Source organism: Cetorhinus maximus, chromosome 15, assembly GCF_964194155.1.
Source record: "Cetorhinus maximus chromosome 15, sCetMax3.hap1.1, whole genome shotgun sequence".
NCBI lineage: Eukaryota > Metazoa > Chordata > Chondrichthyes > Lamniformes > Cetorhinidae > Cetorhinus > Cetorhinus maximus.
In genome coordinates, this window is record NC_135893.1 from 89657582 (window position 1) to 89678905 (window position 21324).

General features: G+C 43.7%; 1 protein-coding gene across 1 annotated transcript in view; it reads left to right on the plus strand.

Moving 5' to 3' along the window:
* LOC144690965 (ras-related protein Rab-26-like) overlaps positions 1-21324 on the plus strand; it is a 332537-nt gene that overhangs the window by 246383 nt on the left and 64830 nt on the right. The gene's annotated exons all lie outside the window — the stretch shown is intronic.

The following is a 21324-nucleotide window of genomic DNA, read 5'->3' on the forward strand; positions in this document are numbered from 1 at the left end:
CATCCCCAGGCCATTATTCAAGAAGCCGGATAGGGGGTTGGGGGGAGGTGGAATGCCTACCCCTCCACAAGTGATGGGTAGCCAATCAGTGTAATTAAAAGGCCAATTAAGTCTATTGATTAGAGGGCCTGCTATTGGTTCTTCAGCTTCGAGAGCCTGCCCGCCAACTTTAATTGGATGGCAAGAGCCCGCCCTCTGGTCACTAATTGGCCTATCCAGGCAAAAGTGATGTGGGGTCAGGGCTGGCATTCGACCCCAGCACTGGGGAACTGACCTAAAATGCAAAATCCTGCTCAGGGCAGAATTTTACAGCTCCGTTTCGGTGGGGACGGGGCCGTAAAATGCGGCGAGACGTTCTAAACCTCACTGGCTTTGGCGGGAACGTGCTGGAAAATTTCACCCTCAGAGTCTCGTGCGACCCAGGCTGCTTGGAGCTGGGGTTCGATCCCTGCACCCTCTGGTTCAGAGGCAGGGGTGGTATCGCTAAGCCAAAGGCTTGCTCCAATTGCAGCTTTCACTTCCTGATCATTCCTCAGCCAGGTTGAAGAAGCTGTCTACAGTTGAACAAAGTAAAGGGTGCACTGTAGGCTTGTGAGGATAACCAGTCCCTGCCAAAGTCAGAAAATAGCAGCCAACAGTCGTGATGTGTCCTCAGCACCCACACCTTCACTGAACCCTTGGAAAGTCACTTCATAATGTCAAGAAAACAAGAAATTATAATATCTTTCTTCTGTTCATAACCCTGTCATATTTCTTATTTACTGGAAAACACACAATTGGGGGTGTAAATATGGTAATTAGAGTAAAAGCCAAAGTGACTGCAAGAGTCTAAAGCTGGTGATTTTAATATGTTAATTAACCAAGAGGAACTTCAGTCAGAGTGTTACATAAAACAATAACAGGAGTAGTTTTGAATTGAGTTGTTTTAGTTCAATGGGGGATATATGCAGGTTGTAAAAAGATGTAAGTAAATAAGGTAAAGATAGGGCAAGTTTATTTTTAAATCTAAGAGCTAAAGTAAAGAAGAGTCTAATCAAGCCTGGGGAAAAAGCATTTATTTCTAAAGAGACTGGTTGAGACAATAGAGAGATCAAATAGAAGGAACGCATTTAAGGAAACACTGAAGCCTATGTGAGGGGATAGCTGTTTAGATCTCCCAGAAGACAGCAAGATAGCTGGTCAGAACTCGCAGAAGACAGTGTGAACAAGGCAGACTGGAAGAGCCAGTTGCTGCCGGCCTCAGAGGACATCCCAAGGAAAATAGTCACTGTGTGGTAAAAATTACCGAAATTCTATAGACTTTGAAAATCTATAAGGATAATTGCTGAACAGAAAAGGGAAAGGTTAGCTCTGAGGGTAGTTAAGTTAAGACCTTGTGGAACTGTTTTAAAGTAATGTTCACTGTGTGAAGCCATCCTTGTGTTTAAGTGTAATTGAGTTTTTTTTCCTCTATTTTCTTTTAATAAGCATTTGCTCTACTATTAAGCCATCGCAAGTAGTTGGGGACATCAGTTTCTGATTTCAGAACCTCTCCTTATACTATACAAATTGCAAAAACTGTTTTGGCAGCTGTTTCAAGTTTCCCTCTGGGACTTGGGCAGCTCGGCATTTACCATCTTGCTGTGCCATAACAATAATTTGAGTCTGGGCTTCTCTGTGATTAATTTGAATTAATTAGGAGGCTGCCTCCCAAAAGATTGCGCCAGTGAGTACATTGCCATCAAGTGTGGGGTTGGCATCGGGGAAATTGTCACACCTCTTGATTATTTTTTAGGAGGTCAAGGTTCTGCCCAAGGATTCCTGTTGGAAGGCACATGTATGGAGGGCAAGTGAGATCAGAATTGGGGTTTGGCAGCAAAATCACCTGCCCTGTGACTTCCTTCCTGATTTGGGAATGGTAATTAAAGTAGTTATTTTGCCAGTAATCTAGAGGCCTGGCTAATAATCCAGAATCATGAGTTCAACTCCCACCATGGTAGCTGTGGAATTTAAATTCAGTTAATTAAATAAATCTTGATTTTTAAAAAAAATCAATAATGGTGACCATGAAACGACTTAGTGTAAAAGCCTTTTAGGTTCAACTATTGTCCTTTAGGGAAGAAAATCTGCCATTCCTACCTGGTCTGGCCTAGATGTGACTCCAGACCCCCACCAATGTGGTTGACTCTTAACTGCGCTCAGAAATAATCTAGCAAGCCACTCAGTTGTACCAAGCTGCAGCGGTTCAAGAAGCTGGCTCATCAACACCTTCTCAAGAACAATTGGGGCTGTAATAAATGCTGGCCTTGCCAATGGCTCCCACTTCCTGTGACTGACTTCAGGGCCCCACAGGAAGTACAGCCATTTGATGAAGCGGGGAAGCTGTCTTATGAACAGAAGTGGATGAGTGCACATCTTCCAGAGAAGTAGCAGAGGAAAGAACAAATAAAAATAGAAAGGAAAGGAAGTCATTTTTGAATAATTGAGAAGATGCCACTTTAAAAGCTAAAAACGTTGCTGACATGAATCCACTTTGTTTTGTTGATGAGCTTCTTTTTAATGTATTTTTTAAAGTGACTTTAAGCAGCTCAAGTGCCTGACCTTTAAGCGATGCGGACTGCAGTATTTAAAAAAATAATGGTGATTTCATTTCTAGTCACCCAGCCAAATTGGAAATGTTGGAAGTTTAATTCCCTGATACATGAAGTGTGACTGCTGTAAACTTAGATCTTCCTTTCTTCAATCCTATACAGGGGGTCATAGTCTGGAGTCCATGAAAAGATCGCAAGATGGATATGCAGGGAGAAAGTGGCAGTTTTTGGTTGGGATATGATGTACTGTATAGAATATAAATGAAGCTGCAGAGGAGTCGGTATTGACGGGTTAAACGTTTCTTTGCATTTTATTCCTTTTTCTGTAGAACACTCCATTACACTCCCTCCTGGCATTACGTTTAAGGCATATTGTCAGGGCAGGTAGGAGGAGCACCTTACCTATGCTGACCTGACCTGAGAGTGTCCCAGACTGACACTGGTTGTCAGCAAGAAGCAGGAAAATGTTCCATTCCCCAGTTGAAATCTTGTGCCCTGAGAAGCACTAAGCATTCAAGCAAGAGAGATGAACGTGGGCATCTTGCTTACGTAGAGTTTCGTTGAGTTTTACAGGACAGGAACAGGCCATTTGGCCCAACTGGTCCATGCTAGTGTTTTTGCTGCACATGAGCCAACTCCTACCTTATGTCATCTCACCCTCTCAACATATCATTTTCTTCCTTCCTCTCGCATGTACCTATCTATAAATGCATCTACACTAATAACCTCAACCACTTTGTTTGGTAGCGAGTTCCATTGTCTAACCACTCTCTAGGTAAAGAGGTTTCTCCTGAATTCCTTATAGAATTTATTAGGTACTGTCTTATCTTAATGGGGCCCTAGTTTTGGACTCTAACGTGTAATGTAACTGAGTGTGGCCTGAAGCAGACTCCACAAACCACTGCCTGCAGGAGGATGTTCCACATTCTCATCACTGTCTCAACCCAGTTAATGTGGACAAGAGCCATGCAGAAGCCATGCCAGGTAGAGACAGCAAATTCCTTTTCCTGGAAGACATTAGTGAACCAAGTTCTGTTTTTAATGATAATCCAGCAGCTTTTATGGTCATTTCTTATTTTGGCGCTGTGCTGAATTTACCAGGTTTATTGAACATAGTTTCATCCCTTATCGAAGTGGGATTTGAACTCATGTGGATAGACTTTCAAGTTACCATCTGGGCATAAAGCTGCTTTAGTGCATTGACTGTTAATTATAGAAATTAGATGCAATGACGTGGTCAGAAACCGATTGGGGCAGGCTATGCATTCAGCCACACTCAGCATGACCACCCAAACAACTACCTCACATTTTGGATTATTAGCATGTTCCACATGAGCCAGTATTGACCCACTGGGAGCTTGTAGAATGGATTTAGAGCCATGCTGCAGTTACTTTAAGGGCTATTTAAATTGGCTGCTGCTACTTTAAGGGCTGTCGCAGCGATTTAAATGGAGCGCGCTTTTGTCAGCAAAAATGATAATTGAATTCAACACCTCTGCACAAATTATGGGCTGGTAATAAGAAAGAACACTCTACTTCAGAGGTACAAGTGTGAAGCTGCTATTTCAGAATTTGGGTGAATGAATAGTTGTCCTTATTTGGTACTTTGGGACATCCTCCTTGAAGGGAGAGCAGAGTAGACCACCTGAAAGTAAGGGACACAAATGGTCAAAATTGCCTTCACACCCCAGAAGATGTGGGGGTGTAAGGAAAAGGAATGTTTGCTGATTTCAGTAAATATACTTATTATCTTAGACTGAGTAAATGGACAATCTGTCCATGTTTCAAAGTTTTTCCCTTGCAAATTATGCTTTGCCCACTACCTTTTTGTTGCTTTGACACATATAGCCATTCAACATCAAGGCACACCATCCAACTACAGTTCATACATAGAAGTCTCGCTGTGCTTGCAGCTTTAAAGATTTGCACACAGACAATTATTTCAACCAGCCTTGGCTATGTGACTCATGTTTGCCTGCTCACATCAATGCTGGAATACAGGATGGGCATTCGGGTGCCACAGCATAGACTACAATGAAATCACCTGTGGCTCAGTAGGGAGCACTTGTTGACTTTGAGTCGGAATGTCATGAGTGCTAATCCCACTTGAGAAATTTGAGTGTGCAATCAATGCTGAAATTAATTAGAATGCCTTTGAGTTTAAATTTTTGGGTTCAAGTCTCATCCCAGGACTTGAGCACAAAAATCGAGGCTGACACCCTAGTGGAGTGCTGCACTGCTGGAGATGCTGTCTTTTGGATGGGGTGTTAAACTAAGGCCCTGTTTGCCTCTCAGGTGGATGTAAAAGATCCCGTGACACTATTTCAAAGAAGAGCAGGGGAGTTAGCTCCGGTGTCCTGGGCCAATATTTATCCTTCAATCAACATCACAAAAACAGATAATGTGGCTAAAAATCACATTGCTGTTTGTGGGAGCTTGCTGTGCACAAATTGTGCCTCATTTCCTACATTACATCAATAATGGCTACACTTCAAAGGTAGTCCATTGGCTAAAAAGCGCTTTCCTGAGGCTATGAATGGCGCTATAAAATGCAAGTCTCTTTTTGTTTATAACTTTTAATATATAAGCCCTACAGTTTTGAGGGAGTATGATCACTCTCAACAGTTGGATAGTTCCTTTTTAAGCTTCCATGTATTTATGGCCAGAATTTTCCATTGATCGGGCGGGCTCGACAGGAGTGGGCGGGGTCGGTCACGGAGCTGACCTCCGCCTGTGATTGGCTCCGTACCATGATTTCACTCGGTCGGGCCAATTAAGGCCCACCCTGTGTGGATCGCGAGCGGTAGCGCTGAGCGCTACCTGTGCAGGCGGGGGGAGGAGGGAGAGCCGGGCCTAGCGCGCAGTTTGCGCACGCAGGCGAAAGAGTGCTTCAGTCTCCCTGAGGCAGCAGCTGTGTGCCTCAGGGAGGTTGAAGCGCTTTTTGAGAAAATTAATAAAGAGCAGAAAAAGTCAATGAAAGATGCCCCCTCATGAGACTGTGTCACATGAGATGGGACATGTTTTTAAGTTCAGATGAAACTTTTTATTTAATTTGTAATAGCTTCAGGAAACCTCATCCTGCTCGTGGATGAGGTTTCCTAAAAAATATAAAGGCTGCTTTGGCCTTTTTGCCTGCCCGCCAACCATAAGGTTGGACGGGCAGCGTAAAATTCAGGTTAATTACCTGGTTAATGGCCCTAACAGGGCCTTTCAGTTATCGGCGGGCGCGCAGCCAACTCCGGCGTGCGCCCACTGAACAAAATATTATGCGAATTCAGGATGACGTTGGGACACACACCTGACATCATCGCGCATCATTTTACGTTCCAGCGTGTCAGGCGTCCGCCCACACGCCGAATGTAAAACTCTTCCCTGTGTTTCTCTTCTCCAAAGAAGTGAGGGAATATTGCCTCATACTGGTTACAGGCCTAAGCTGTTTGTTTTCAGATGCCATTGGTCTGTAAATCAGGGCTGCTGCGGAGCTTTTTGGTTCTTGCATGCTATGTCAGCTCTCATTTTGAACTCTTCATCAACCTTTACTGGCATTCTAGGCTGTTATTTACATGCAAACCCTTGTCAAAGCTGAGTCCATAAATTGTTTTGGAAGACAATCGGAGCACGGCTCAAAAAGAAAAAAAATGTTACAGTAGATAGGAAGAGACCAGCACAATGGGATTAGACAAGATGCATTAAGTGTAGAAAAGTGCTGGCACTGAAGTGATCAATGAAATGGCGAGTTTCTGTGGGAACATTCTCTGATTCTTGAAGTACTGCAGTTGAGAGGCATCTAATGCAATCATCATCACTCATTTTAAGTCGAAAGATGGAACAGGCTGGAGCTCTTTCCTCTAGAAAAGAGAAGACCGAGGGGTGACCTGATAGAGGTCTTTAAGATTATGGAAATGTAGGGTCGACAGAGAGATGTTCCTGCTTGTAGGGGGAAAGCAAAACTAGTGGCTGTAAGTATAAGATAGTCACTGAAAAATCACACAGAGAATTCAGCATAGCTGCTTTACCCAGACAGTGGTTAGAATGTAGAACTCTCTACCACAAGGAGTCGTTCAAATGAATAGTGTAGATGCACTTAAGGGAAAAGAAAGAAAAGAAAGACTTGCATTTATATAGTGCTTTTCATGACCACCGGACATCACAAAGTGCTTTACGCCAATGAAGTGTTTTTGAAGTGCACTCACTTATAATGTAGGAAAGGTGGCAGCCAAATTGCACGCAGTAAACTCCAACAAACAGCAATGTAATAATGACCAGATAATCTGTTCTTTTGTGATGTGATTGAGGGATAAATATTGACCAAAGGTAACTCCCCTGAACTGCTTTGAAATAGTGCCATAGGATCTTTTGTATCCACCCAAGCAGCCAGATGAAGCCTCGGTTTACATTTCACCCAAATGATAGCCCCTCTGACAGTGCAAAGCTCCCTCAGTACTGCACTGGAGTGGTAGTCTATATTTTTCTGCTCAAGCCCTGGAGTGTAACTTGAACCTAAAACCTTATAACTCACAGGCAAGAATGCTATCAACTGAGCCACAACTGACACCAGTTGGGGGAAAGGAATCAAAGGTTATGTTGCTTGTCGAATTAGTTTGGGAACACGGAATGCCCTGTTTCTGTGCTGCACTTTTTATATAATATGTGAATGGCGCAGGACTCAGTTAGATCACATGTACACCATGTGAATCCTTCATTTGCCATTGGCCTTCCAGTGATTTTGGAAGCATGGACATTGCTATCTTTTTTATTGACTTTTAAAATCAAGATGTATTTAATTAACGCAAGACATGTACTTAATTCAGCAAAATATCACAGATGCTGGATATCCAGAAACAGAAACAAAGGCTGGAAGTATTCAACAGGTCAAAACATATTTGCGGAAAAATAGTTGGTTGTTAGTTCAAATCATAAGACGCTTCTTCGGGACTGGGGGAAGATTGTAATACTTGTAAGGGCAACTGACTTGGCTTTTAATTTCTCCTTCATTGCTGCCTCCCCCATTGAGTGTTTATAGATTTTCTTTTTGTGGTGTTGCTTCATTAAGTTCTTTCCTAAAGAAAACTTGGGCAGGTCACTTCCACCAGAGTCCGGGCAGGATTCATCCATCTCCAGAATGTAGAATAATGAAGGGATGAATATGTGCTATGTACTGCATGTGCATCCTCGAGTTTATCACAGCAAACAGTAAACCACTGTCTTCCAGTGTATTTATATGTGTTTGGCTGCTGCTACACTTTTATTGACCAGCTCCTGTGTGTCACATTGATGAATATGATATCATATAGCACAGAAGACAGCTATTCAGTCTGTCATGCTTGTGTCAGCTTTTAGGTAGAGAATTCCAATTACAGTGAAATAGTGATGAGTCAAACTCAGATGAGATGAAATTCTGGTTGGTGAGAATGGTGACCATTCCCGCCAGCAGAATAGCAACTCCCATAGCACCGTGCCCATGATAAACCGAAACTCCATACTGGTAACTCCGGAATGGCCAAACTTGTCTAAGCTTGTTATATAACCCTGCTGACCAATCAGAGCGGAGCTAGATTATACAAGAGCGTGGAATCATGGAGAGCTGGGCAAGCCATCATTCGACATCGAGATCTCCCAGTGAAAGGATGTGCAAAGCCTACGACGATGGCTAGGCCTGTGATGAATGTTCGCCCGCCAGTCTCACTCACCAATGCCGCAATGGCCATGGAGATGCTCTGGGATTTCACACCACAGCGCGAAAACCCCAAAAAATGTTTGACTGCATTGACGACATGGTGGACTGTATTGGGCACGTCCGAAAACAGCCTGCCTAGCAGAAAAAGATTACAGAGTTAAAAAGATTACAGAGTTTTTCTGGAGCTAGCTTCCCAACATTTTTCAATGTAAACCTCTGTTCTCTTATCAGGTCAGGTCATTGTAAAGTGGGAGCAAATTGAATAAAGGCTTTTTCACATGCATTCACTGCTTTACACTTGGCATTTAAATCTGTTGTTTTTGATAAAGTCCACGTTTATAGGGGTATCAGGTTACATAGAGATGCATTCATGTGGGAATGGGGCCAGCTTGGCAACGAAACTACGCTTAACACAAATTTGTGGGCAGATCGCCTGGGATTCGGCTCATTGGGATTTCGCTGTAGTCCCAACATCCTACTCTTTTCCCTTAGGTTGCGGGTTGAAGTCTCACCTCCATAACTGGAGCACAAAACATTAAAAGCTGGCCCTTGAGTGCAGCACTGTGGGAGTGCTGCACTTTCGAAGGTGCCATCTCTCAGCTGAGATATTAAATTGAGGCCCCCTATGCCCTCACAAGTGGTTGGAAATCTGGTGTTATTCTATTTAACATTAAACATAAAGATTAAAATATGAAGATCATTGCAAAATAAATAGCAATGGAAAGAGTAGCTCACAAGACCATGACATCAAGGGGAGGATTCTCCCCTCGCCAGGCGGGTGTGGCGGGCGGGCTTGGGAGCAGCTGCGCAACGGTCCGCCACCCACGATCGGGCCCCGACCGCCATTTCACACTGGCTGGCCAGCGTGAATCGCACGCTGAAACGCTCAGTGCTGCCTGGGTTGGGGGGGGTGGTGGGAGGAGGGCGAGTGTGGAAGTCAGTACATGGACGCGGATACAATCACAGAAAGCTCCCTGAAGGCACAGAGCTGCCTTAGGGAGCTGAAGATTTATTAGATTAAAAATAAAGATGTAAAAATTAAGGTAAACATGTCCCCTCACGTGACTCTGTCACATGAGCAGCGACATGTTAGAAATGAGATTTAAACGTTTTAATTTTATTTTTAATCAATGTTGGAAACCTCGTCCTGCCCGTGGATGAGGTTTCTACAAAAACCCAAAGGCCGCTTGGCCTTTTCGCCTGCCCGCCAACCGTAATTGTCAGCGGGCGCGCTGCTGAGTCTTGCGCGCGCCCTCTGACCGAAATATCGCACGAGTGCACGATGATGTTGGGACACTCGCCCGACACCATCACGCGCTATTTCATGCTCATGCATGTCGGGCACGCGCCCACATGCCGGACGAAAAACTCAGCCCCGAGTATATAAAAAGATGAGTCGTTCAGCGTAGTGGAATAAGATAGTTTGATGAGATGTTAAGTAGGCTATCTTCAAGGAATACTTTTGACTCAGCACTGAGAAATCTTGGTGAGGAGTCATAGCCTATGATGCACGATGCCACCAAGGTTACGAGAATAGGAGAGAAGGGAAGTTTGGTCAAGGGACGGTGACAAGGTTAGCGTAAAGCTTCTACATTATAAGAGGGAAAGAAGATTGAGGAAAGTAAGGAGTTCCATACTTCAGAGATTCTGGGAAAAACTAAATAATAGAATTCAAAAGCAATGCAGTTGGATCAAGCAAGCTTACCAGCTTTGCTCCTTAAGAAAGAGAAAATTCATTGTAATGAAGAGATACACAAAGTGCTGTTCGAAAAGTTTGAAATAATCACCTTTTTGGCTCCAAAATGCTGTTGCTTCATTGGATGTATTTCTTGCTACTCTCCATGTGACTGGTGGACTAATACATTGTTGCCTGGCACCTGACTGCAATGCAGCAGTATAATGTGGTACCCCTGGATATACATCCACATAACAATTAGTTCTTAGCTCTTTACAAATAATATAACATTCCCCTTTGTTTAAAAACTGTAGGGCCAAATTTTCACTCCAGAGTCAGGAGTGCAGAGTTGGACAAGTTCCTGACTCTGCAAACCCCACTCGGGAGAAAGTGCCTCAGACAGTTACAGATAGGTTTATGTCTGTACACGCCTAGTGAAATTATAAACACAGATTTTTTTTAAATTGTAGAGTGTTTGTTTTTAATTTAAAGAGTTTGGGGGTTTAAATGCGTTGACATTTCCACTGAGTCCATTTTTACGCACATTAATGTCTACTTTCAACAATCCCAAAGGACACCTGACCTTTCCCAATGGGCATTTTGCCTATCACAAAGGGGTACTTGGACCTCTCTAAAAGGGTATGCTACCTCTCCAAATAACTCCTTCAGCTTTAGACCTTTTGGTCAAATGTCTAAAGACCATGAGCCGTGTTTTGGAGGTCTGGATGATCTGTTTGAAGGCAGCTACACTTTACATATGTAGCTACCTCTGTTAACCCCAGATGTGTAAACTACAACCAGTCCCCATTTCCTACCCCCCAACCGCCTGACTCCCCAAAGCCTGTCCACCATCTACAAGGCACAAGTCAGGAGTGTGATGGAATATTCCCCACTTGCCTGGATGAGTGCAGCTCCAACAACACTCAAGAAGCTTGACATCATCCGAGACAAAGCAGCCCTCTTGATTGGCACCCCATCCACAAATATTCACTCCCTCCACCACTGACACACAGTAGCAGCAATGTGTACCATCTACAAGATGCACTGCAGGAATTCACCAAGGATCCTTCGACAGCATCTTCCAAACCCATGACCACAACCATCTAGAAGGACAAGGGCAGCAGATAGATGGGAACACCACCAGCTGGAAGTTCCCCTCCAAGTCACTTACCATCCTGACTTGGAAATATATCACCGTTCTTTCCACCGTCACTGGGTCAAAATCCTGGAACTCCCTCCCTAACAGCACTGTGGGTGTACCTACACCACATGGACTGCAGCGGTTCAAGAAGGCAGCTCACCACCACCTTCTCGAGGGCAGCTAGGGATGGGCAATACATGCTGGCCCAGCCAGCGATGCTCACATCCCATGAATCAATAAATAAAATTAAAAAATCACTCTGCAAAATGAACTTTCTGAAATAGAGACAAGTATGAAATTTCTCACGTCTGTACCTGACCGCCAAAATCTCTCTTTCTGTGTTGGCATATTAGGTCTGAGCTGATGTTAGAGCGTTGGATGCAGATGTTATCGGTTTTCCCTCTCCAGCTTGCAGCTTACCCCCCGAGGCCCTGCAACTCGAAGCTGCTCCCAAAGTTCCATATGTTGCTTCCTGCCCCTCGTCAGTCATTTCCCGAGCCCTTGCTCACAGGAAAAGGTTCATGAGAGGGAAGTGGCGAGCGGGAGGTTTGCCCCGCAGTAGAGTCGGTCAGTGGGAGTGCTGGGAGCGGGAGGTTGGGGAGCAGAAGGTTCAGCCAGCAGAAGGGTCGGTCAGCGGGAGTGGGAGGTTTGTGCCCAGCGGGAGGGTCCGCCTGCGGGAAGGTTGCTGAATGGGAGGTTGGGGAGTGGGAGTGTCATTGAGCAGGAGAGAGAGGCAAGTGTGAGAGATGGGGAGTGGGAGGTAAGTAGGAAGAGTTAGCATCTTTATTTTATATTTTTATTTAATAATTAATTTGTTTTGATTTAAAAGCTATTTCATTTATGAATAATTTAGCAATGTGCACTATTTAAATTTGCAAGGTCTAGTGTTTTTTTCTGATGGGAAAGATCCTATAGGACATAACTAAAGCTTTGACATTGGCTGTAATGGGAAAATCTGATTTGCTTAAAGATGCATTTAAAATTGTTCAGGAACATGACTACAACATAGAGCGAGGACTTACTTTACTATTATTTCTTATACTGATGCGGATCCCTCCCTTTAAATCGGACTCATCCACAAATGATAAAGAGATCCCATTAAGAACATTTATCAACCATTACTACAGAAATACTATATGCAAAACCCGCAAGATATGAAATTAGTGAGGATTAGTCTTAGATTTTTATGTATTCAGATGTATTAATTTCCCTTATCTGAGAAGTATGTATATATGACACAAATTACTGCTCTTATTGAGTCCAACAAATCAGATCCAGTTAAATGCAATACTGTTCCAATTACTTAGATTGAAAGTATAAACACCTTCAAGCTGAATATATTAGCAAGAGATAATTATCCTTTCCAGCTGTTAGCCCCTCAGCTCTGCTATCCTCCTTCAGAGACGAAGCCAATCAATATTTCATTCTGTTGGGAAACATCAAAGGTCTGACAGGCATTCAGCAGGGAGGTAACAGGAGCTCATGACTTTGAAAAGTGTTTTTGGGCTACAGATTCAATTGCTTCGATCACTCAGTTTCTTAAACCTCATCAAAGTGATTTTATAGCCTTAGAAGATCAGGCATGCTGGAGAGCTCCGGGAAAGTGAAAGGAAATAGGATTAGAGTGGCCAGCTCCCTCGAGAGAACTATGGAATCCTAGATTGGATACAGATTGGAAGGAGGCCATTCTGCCCATCAAGCCTGTGCTGGCTCTCTTCAAGAGCAATTTAGCTGGTACCACTGCACCTGCCTTTTCCCCATGGCCCTGCATTTTTTTTCTCTTCAGGTGCTTACCTAATTCCCTTGTGGAAGCTATGATTGAGTCTGCCTACACTGGCTGTTTAGAGGTATCAGCTGTGGCTCAGTTCATAGCACCCTCGCCTTTGAATCAGAAGGTTGTGGGTTCATGTCCCACTCCTGGAAACCAAGAACTGTGAATGTACTCGAAAGAGTTACAATCTGTGACTGTTGATAACTTGAAAGAGTTACACTGGCTGTTTAGTGGGACTAAGCCTGTGTTGCGCACGGAGCTGCTGCATAACGGTTTTGGTTGGTGTGGGTGCAAGAGACTGAAGGTGGGAGTCCGTGTGCTGGAGAACCAGAAAGATTTTGAAATGCTGCTGAAGGAAGCGGGATGCAAACTGGTGGTCATTGACTTCTCTGCAACATGGTTTGGGCCTTGTCAAACTATCAAGCCACGATTCCATGAATTGGCAGAGAAAAACCCAAGTGTAATTTTCTTGTGAGGTAGATGTGGATGATGCACCACATCTTGCTGAACAGTGTCAAATAAGTTGCATGCCAACATTCCATTTCTTCAAGAATGGAAAGAGGGTGTTTGACTTTGCTGGAGCCAATCGAACAACACTGGAAGACAAAATTCGAGAGCTGCAGTAATGGCCTTTAATCTTAATGAAACCTGTGCTTCAAACCAAAAATAAATCCACTGCCCTTTCAGGCAGTGAATTCCAGATTGTGTCTACTTGCTGCATAAAAAAGTTTCTCCTCCTTTCGTCTTTGGTTCTTTTGCCAATCACCTTAAATCTGTGTCCTGTAGTTTTTGACCCTTCTGCCAATGGAACATTTCTCTATCTACTCTGTCCAGACACCTCTATCAAATCTTCTCTCAACCTTCTCTTAGGAGAACAATCCCCGCTTTTCCAATTTATCCTCATACCTCAAGTCCTTCATCTCTGGAATCATTCTTGTAATCCTTGGAAAAAAGAGAACTAGCACCAGTGTGAACAGCGTTATGATCCTGTTAGGGACCATTAACATTTTAAAGGAAATCTGAACACCCAGCAATCAGCCAATGGAACTATGGCACAAGATTTCAAAGTGTTTTACGTTTTAAACAAAAACAAACTTTATTGTATATAAGAACTAAACAAAGCTAGCACTATTAACTTAACACTATAGTTTATAATTACTTATGCTATGAACTCGTTTCTACATTACTTTCCCCACAGAATTCCCTTATACGTTACAAAAATCTTAACGGTTCTTTCACTTCTTTAGGGACCAATGCAAAAGTTATGCCACAGCCCTCTGGAATTCACTTTAAATCTTCTCAGTGTTCTAGCTACCCTCCAAGGTAAGTTCTATGGGGGTCCTTCCATTAGTGTTTTGGCTACACGACTCTTCACCTTTTCTTCACAAACCTCATGACTGTGGATGCCTCAGCTCCTTCTTCAGATTGTCGACAGATACCCAATTGCCTTCTCAAATCTTCCAAGCTAATTTACTCAACACAGACAAGTTTAGACTGAAGAGGCAGATACAATTACAAGACAGATATAAATGTAGAGACCCTTTTTCCCCTTTAGTTGGCAGAATGAGACTGTTTTTGGTAGATGCCTGTCAAGCATTTTCAGTACATGATCATATCCATACCATCAACAAAGCCTCATCATCTCTAATGTGGGAGGTTCTCCACATCTTCTTGCCTCTCCAGTCTTTCCCCATTGCCATGAATCTTAAAAATGTTCCTTGTACAATGGCTTTTAAACATTTGCAATTGCTCCTAGTGTGTTTAAGAACCAGTAAGGGGTCTGCGCCATACAGACCACCAATGAAACTTCCAATTTCCTTTACCACCATCAGGCCTGCAGGAATGAAAGAAAAAAACTCAACAACAAAAACTTGTACTTATATAGCACCTTAACATCCTAAGGTACATTTCAGGAGCATTATCACACAAATATTGACACCAGGTCAAGGAACCAAATATTAAGCCACGCAGCCAACAGCTCTGCAATAGAGGTGATGTTTAAGGAGCATCCTTAATCATGAGAGGGAAGTGAAGAGGATTAGGGATGGAATTCCAAAGATTAGGACCTAAACAGCTGGAAGCATGGCTGCCTATGGTGGGTTGACAAAAGTTGGGCTTGGACAAGGCTTCATTATGTCATTTAAGTATTTTACTCAGTATAAAAGCTTATTAAGCAAATGGAAATATTCAGGTGTGGTTTATTTGAAAGAGAAATGCCACATCTCTTGGACAAGCAGTAAACAACATTGGGAATAACAAACTTCTCTGTGCTTATCGACATGAACATGCAGTGTATATCTTGGGTTTTATGATGAAACGCAAAAATAAAGCTAATGTCCGGAACAAGAGCCACTGAAGCCTGTCATGATGCAGTAGCACAGCAGGATTATCCAAGCTGCTTAACTATAAAGTATGTGTCACCTGTACAGGATTGACAAATGGGTTCTACTCCGAACCCAATCACAATCAACGAAAAGGAAAGACTGAAAGCAGAGACTGAAAGCAACTATAGATACCAAAGAGCTCTCCCACAATCCAATTATACATTATTGATGCTGACATTTAAAGCATTGGGATAATGCTTGATTGCGATTACAGAATTCCATGTTATTGCCATTGAAGCTTAGACCATATTCTTCGAATCATTTGCAATCTGACCCCATCTCCTCAACATGGACAGCAATAGCCATAGCATGCTACACCTGGTCAACATTGCTATATGGATGCAAAAGTTGGAATGCAGGCAAGACAATAGAAGATAAATTAAAGGCAGCAGGCATGTGGTTTCTGAGACATATGATGAGGATTATTTGGATAACACACAAATCCAGTGAGAAAGTTTTGAGAAAAGCGGGCACCCAAGAAGAAGTTTTGCAGATGGTCACCAAGAGACAACTACAATTCTTTGGGCACGCACTTTGGAGAGAGAAACTGGAACATCTGATAGTGATGGGCAAAATTGAGGGTAGCAGAGCAAGAGGGAGACAAAGGAGGAAATGGACTGACAGCTTAAGAAGCTGAACAGGTACAAGATTTGAGAACAGCACCAAGATGCTGGCTGCTATCAAAGACTGTGAAAGTTGGAGAGCCATGATCACTGATGTTGTAAAACATGACACCTGGAAAAGAAGGAGCCATAGTAATGAGTTCTTGATTGTCTTATAATATTAACTGTGTCTCCGAAAGTCAGGACCTTTGGATAGTCACTTACATATAGAATATAGGATTGAGTGAACAGCAAAGACACCAATATCAATATTTCTCAAATCAGGTCCAACTCCCCAAAATGTAATAACTTTTTGACAAGACAACTAAGACTGGAGTCTTAGGATGGGATTTTCCAGCCCTGACATTGGCAGGCAGTGTTCAGGCAGAGGATGGTGGGAATTTCCCACCTCGCCTATGATGATACCAGCCAGTGTTGGTGCTGGAAAACCCTGCCCTACTGACTGAAGACAATTTTTTTTTCATTATTCTGACTCTTATAGCAAAAAAGATGCTTTCAGTTAGAGAAATGAGAGAACAGTTTAATTGTTTGTCATCATTATTAAAGTCAGATGTCCGAGTGTGTTTCATTGTAAAGATCAAAGACCAAATCAGCAGCTCGCAAGAAGACCGCTTGTTTTCAAATCCCTGATGCCCTTGTCGCTCTCTATCCACAACCCTCCAAGATCTCTGCTCTCTTCCAAATTTGGCTTCTTGTCCATCCCCAAATTTAATCACACTGACATTAACGATTGGTGCCTTCAGCTGTCAAGGCCCAAAGTTCCAGAATTCCCTCCACTCTGCTTCTCTATCTATCTTTCCTTTCTTTAAGACACTCCTTTAAAACCACCTTTTCCTGTCCCAATATCTCCTTATGTGGCTTGGTGCCAAATTTCGCGTAGCAACAGTCCTGTGAAGCGCCTTGGAACATTTTGCTGTGCGAAAGGCGCTATATAAATGCAAGCTGTTGTGTAAACATTCCCATGGATACGTCAGCTTTTGAGCAAGGTTTTAAGAAAAAAAAATCTTCCATGATCCAAGCCTGTCTAAAAAACCCTCCACCATAACTTTATACAGATCAATAAAAGCTCTTTGTCTCTCCAATGAGAGCCATTCATCAGCCAGTCAAGGGAGATCTAACTGGTTACACGTTCGGCTTTAAGTATGCCAGCCTTGAGTTGCTCTGAAGCCAGATTGAAATTAGTTTCCCTGTGATTAATGGAACAAACATGTTTCTGAAACTTTTGAACGGGGTCGATAAGTTTTAGATGGGTTTGTGCTCTGTGTGGTCATGTTATCCCTTTCAAACATAGATGACACTTCCAACCAAGGAGAGTTCTGAGGTAGGTCGGGGTGTCCTGATACTGCTGGATGACAAACCCACCCAGGCTTGCATTATAACTGGACTAAAAACATCAGTACTGTTTGTGTGATAGGAAAGGATTTCCTGTTAGCGACCTAGAGTGCGTTCACACAATGGAACTGCCCAGGCTGATGAGTTACCAACCCCAATTGCTTGTTCGACGATGACAATTACCCATCAAAACACCAGCACTAACATACAAGAACATCTCACGTAGAGGGTGGTGGGTACCAAGATGCAAATAAGGAATTACGATTCCTTATTATTTAAGTTAAAATTAAATTACTAGCATTAGGGGACACCGTTTAAAAATAAGGGGTCTCCCATTTAAGACAGAGATGAGAATTTTTTCTCTCAGAGGGTTGTGAATCTTTGGAACTTTGGAGAGCAGCTCAGGCAGGGTCAATTGATACTTTTAAGGCAGAGATAGTTAGATTCTTGACTAGCAAGGGAGTCAAAGGTTATCAGGGGTAGGCGGAATGTGGAGTTGAGGCCACAATCAGATCAGCCAGGGAGAATGCCTCTGCTCTTCTTCACAATAGTGCCATGGGATCTTCTACATCCACCGAAGAGGGCTGACAAGGGCCTCAATTTACAGTCTATCCGAAAGACAGCATGCCAACAGTACAGTGCTCTCTCAGTACTGCACCTAGATTTTTCATCTCAAGTCCTGGGGTGGGACTTGAATCCACAACCTGCTGACTCACAGAGAGTATTACCAGCTGAGCCATAGCTGACACCAGACCGAGCCACTGCTGATACTGAGGAGAGTTGGTGGATGGACAGACGATGTGGTTGACGAGATTGCTTCTCCAGTGATTGTTAGCGACAGAATGGTTCAACATGCACACCATGGTCAATAAGATGACTTCCGCCACTGACCCCACAGAAAAACTAGTTCCATTAGGAATTATGCAAGAGTGGTTTTAACTTACAAAAGATAAACCATTACCTTGAATTGTTTGAATTATAGATATTGGCTTGAATCCCCCAGTATAACTAAACAAACCCAGAGTAATGGTGGCTGCACAGATTGATCTAACATAGGGCTTTGGGCAGTGCTTCCCAGTGCTGCTTCAAATCATCAATACAATGGATCCAGACATATTTTGTTTCTTCCCGAAATAGATCACCAATATTTTGAAAACACCCATTTCTTTGGCCCTGATATAAAGCAAGTTTAGAAGGCTCATAGCAATGAGTTAGTACACAGCTCTACAGCTATTAAGTGTGTTATACCTTTTACAGTTATCTGATACCGTCCTCAGGAGATAGTCCCAGTTGCTAGCTCCCGTTGCTGTGAATGGGAGATTGCCTTTGAATCATTCATGTTCTATAAAATGTCAGTTAATCAGAGCTCAAGGAATGTCAAGGTAGTGAACATATTGCCTGGTGCCAGAGGAGCATGCAGAATCACAATTTCTTCCTAAGTTAATTCTTCCCTTTCTTTTCATTCTTTGTTCAAATAGTGACATTGAAACGTGTAACACATGAATTCTATTTAAAAATTTCCTTGCTTAATGTGGAGAGTTCTGTTGAGCAAGAGGGTATGGGGCAGAAATTGCATGTGAGACGTTTTGCATTGCTGGCGCAAACTGTGGGACAATGCACTGCCTGTCACAACCACTTGAATAAATGCACAGTTGGAAGGGCAGTTTTTGCTCTCGTGCAGGGACCAAGTCCAAGAGGGCAAGCAGAATGCCTGGCCAGCGTGGTTAATTAAAGGTCTGAATTAAGGTGCAACGTAAAATAAAACTGCTATTTAAGAAACAAATGGAAGCCTTTGCAAATGGCAGAAGGCGTCGCTGTCAAAGGTGGGACAAAGGGAAGGGAGGGTGCATAGAAGGCCCAAATCAGAGAAATGAAGGGTTCAGCAGGCCTGGAGGAGTTTACAAAGATGCTCCACTTACCTGTGCATGATGTGGCGTTCATAGAACCACTGAATAAGGGCGACACAGGAGACCTTTTGGCACATCTAATCCGCATTGGTTCTTTTGAAGAGCGGCCCAGTTACATCAGAGCATAAGAAATTGGAGCAGTAGGCCTCATGGCCCCTCGAGCCTGCTCTACCATTCAGTACAATCTAGTCCCACTCATCCGTTCTTTTCCACTGTACCTGTGATTTTTTTTTTCTCTCCTTCAAATATTTTTTCCAATTCCTTTTTGAAGACTACAGTTGAATCTGTTTCCACATGGGCAGTGCATTCCAAAGCCTAACTATTTGTTGTGGAAAAGAAGTATTTCCTCTCGTTGCCTCTGATTCTTTGCCAATCACCTTAAATCTGTACCTTCTGGTTATCGACCCTTAGCCTTCTCTGCTGTAACGAGAACAACCCCAACTTCTCCAGGCTGTCCGGATAAGTATAATCTCTCGTCTCTGGGAGCATGGGCGGAATCGTCCCAGATTTGCACTAAGTGCTGTAGCGGGCGGGAAAAAGGACGTTTTACCCGCCGGTCGCAATGGCGGGTTTTTGCGCCGTATCGTTCCAAACCCACCTCATTAATCACGTATTCCAGGGAAACACGCCGTTTCGCTGGTGGGCAACCTCCGATTCACCCGCCACGCCATCACCTCACCGTTTCCTCATGCCAGGTGCCATGTTAATAGTACAGCCACGTGCAGAGTGCAGCCCCCCATTCAATGACACATCCCTGGGATGCCTTCTGGTCACTGTGGAGGCCCGCCATGATGTCCTCTACCCCCGGCTTAGGCCGCAGGAGGCCCATCTGTGTCACCACTCCGGCTTGGGAGGCGGTGGCAGTGGTGGTCAGTGCCAACGCTGCACAGAAGAAGTTTGCCATCCAGTGCAGAAAGAGGATGAATGATCTCATCTGTGCTGCCAGGGTAAGGCAGCCATCTCATCACTCTAAACTCACACAGTCACAAGCCCATCATAAATTCACTAGCATCTCACTCACTGCCAGCTCAAGGGACATCACCGCTCACTCTCTCACACACACAACCTCACATCTCCATCTGGCCTCTTCTCCTCTGGAGACTGCCTCATCAGCCCTCACCCTATTGAGGCCACTTGCACATGTGTCCCCACACACACACCCTGGGATACCCCCATTCCCCAGTACAGCCCGAGCCTTGTAGCCTCTTCCCTTGCCTGAGGCCACTTCTCCCCCCTTCCCCAAGCAAGCGCTAGTCCTGCAGCCATTGAAAAGTCACCCCCACCTCACGCCTGGTCTCGTAAGTAGAAACCTGCCCGTGAGCCCCCTAAAACTGATGTGGTGCTGCCTGTGAAGCCTGGCGCTGATGCCTTTGAGTGCTGCCCGAAGCAAGGTGGGCAAACATGTCTCAAAGTCCTGAGCGAAGTGCAGCTTGCCAGGTGCATGTCATAGGGGAGGATGATTCCGGGGAGCTGGGCTTATAAAGATATGCAGACGTATTACGATGAAGCCCCTGATGTCCGACAGCGGGAAAGGCAGTTGATGGGCAGAGCGGACGATTGCAAACTGGTTTTATGGCATCGCCATATTGTCCTCCCATGCCGCCAAACGCGCCCAATGCCAGTGGGCATGGAGAATTCTGCCCCATTCTGGTAAATCATTTCTGTATCCTTTCCACTGTCTTCATGTCCTTTAGAAGTGTGGTGCTCAAATTTACTTCAAAGGAAAGAGCTGGATTGAGGATGGTTTAGGAATGAGTTTGAAGGATATAGGGATAGTATGGATTTACGTGATCAAATATCCCATAGAAAACAGTGGTTCCTGTGTTACTGGGACCACCTCTGAAAACCTCTTAGTGCCATCGCTAAGTACTTTGAGGTGTGAGCACATCAAGAGGAAATGTTTGCAAAACCTTCCCTTCTGGAGCACATGTCAATCGTCAATGGAAACCTTGTCTCAATGGATCATTAATCTTTTTCCTTTTGTTGCTTTCTTAGGTCCTATATCTATACTTGCAGGAAAGTCTTGTTGGAACAGCCTTACACACAGCACTTGATTCTGTTTGTTGCAGTAAAGCCACTGTTTTTTCCCCCCTTACACCATGCCCTGTTTTTAGGATCTTTTTTTTTAATTGCTGCTGTTAAGTGAGTCAATTTGTATCTCTTTCCCAGCTAGTACATTTCCTTTGTTATAAAACTTACACAAATTGAAATTGCTAAAAAAAACCCAATCAGAATGGATTAAAG